Genomic DNA, 1,666 nt, shown 5'->3' with positions numbered 1-1,666 from the left:
CTTCTGTACACCATACCACCTGATAGTAACATCACAAATGACCACAGGCAAAATTCTAGAACCTTGTCTGAAAGGGAGGAGAGCAGAGGCTGAATCTCATTTCCTGGATCCTAACAGGCACATTTAGCTCCACTGCTTTCACTCCTCTGTCCTCACTCCCCTGCCAACTTCTAAAACAGAGTAGCAAGAGCAGCAGGCTGTGGTGCACCAACTCCACATGCTCATGGCTCTGGAGGGCTCAGCACAGGTCCTTTTCAAGGGGATGACCCTCACTGTCTCCAGCCTGGGCTCTGCCCTTGCCTATAGCCTTAAGAGCAGCCTACCCTCCAGAACTGGGTGGGTGGCAGAGTTGCAGACACAGCAGGAGAACCAAATCTTCACTTGACCCTTTGCAAGCTAAAGCAGTACATCGGAGCATGTTTTGCCTCTGCTTATTACTGGGTGTTGCTTGCTTGGATACATGGCCCAAATAGATGACTTCTCTATTAGGGACGAAGAGGTAAATCCCAGCCTGAGAGTTGCTTTCTGCTTATGGAAAATCTGCCAGGTAAAGAATGCAGAGGGATGGAGAGGCCAGGACAGAAGATGTGATGGTGGGGCTATGATGGGAAGGTGAAGAAGCACTGTCCCAGTGGGACACACGGGCAGCCAGGCCTTGTCCAGACTGAGCCCAGCAGAGTCCTGACACAGACCATGCAGGTGGAGCACAGCGTATGTGGGGACTGGGTCTGTAGGCACCTGAATAGAACTGTGGCAGAGGGGATGGATGGAGAGAACGGATATGATTTGGCTTGGTGTGGTGGAGCATCTTGAGAAGATCTGGTCTTGGGGGTAGAGGAGAGTTTCATGGAGTTGGGGAAGAAACGGCTGGAAAAGGAGCAAAGGGGCACCTTGGAGGCTGAGGAGCTGGGCTCTATAATCTCTGCTGAACAGAAGAGACGTTTCAGGTGAAGGGAGAGGGGCTCCTCCCCACACTCTCCCCAATATTGCATTTTGTTACCCTTTTTCCTACCAGGGCAGTCCACAATGGGACTTCTTTGGTTTGATATGTAAGTCTTAATTTTAGCCATGTACATTAGTATGGCCTTTTAAAGGAACCATTTGGCTATAGGTAGCAAAATGGTAAATACTCATACTTTTTAACCCAGTAGCACCACAGCTAGAAATCTCTCATGGATACACTCACAGAAGTACCCAGAGACATGTGCCAAAAGGTGATCCTGGAAATGTCAGTTGTGAGAAGAAAGCCTGTCATGCGGGCGATGAATCAGTTAGGATCCAGCTGTGCAACCCTGCCTTGCGGCTGCAGAGATGAATGCGAAAGGGCAGTGTGAGCCGGTCTCCAGGGCTGCTGCAGCACAAGGGAGGCTGGGTGGAGAAGCGGGTGTATGATGTGATCCCACGTATGATTGAAGTTTTTTAGAACCAACCAAAAAAAAAACTAGGTAGGCATATGGGTAAAACATTTTCTGGAACATACACTAGAAACTGGTGACTGTGGACACTTCTTGGGAGACTCTTAGGTCATATCTCATGGCCTTCCATGTTGTTTGTATTTTATCCGTGAGCAAAACAAGGCGTCGGGGCAGGGATAAAGAAGGCCGAGATGTGGCAGGGGAATTCTGTGTGGGTTGTGAAGGAGGCTCCCAAGCCTGAGGCTGCATGT

At 49.8% G+C, this 1,666-nt stretch overlaps 1 protein-coding gene across 6 annotated transcripts in view; it reads left to right on the top strand.

Moving 5' to 3' along the window:
• The window catches only part of WDFY4 (WDFY family member 4), a 300,852-nt gene that overhangs the window by 257,462 nt on the left and 41,724 nt on the right, over positions 1-1,666 (top strand). The window lies entirely within an intron of this gene.

This window comes from Symphalangus syndactylus, chromosome 4, assembly GCF_028878055.3.
Source record: "Symphalangus syndactylus isolate Jambi chromosome 4, NHGRI_mSymSyn1-v2.1_pri, whole genome shotgun sequence".
Classification (NCBI taxonomy): Eukaryota; Metazoa; Chordata; class Mammalia; order Primates; family Hylobatidae; genus Symphalangus; species Symphalangus syndactylus.
Note: the sequence above shows the minus strand (reverse complement) of the source record. Positions and strands in the feature narration are given on the sequence as shown.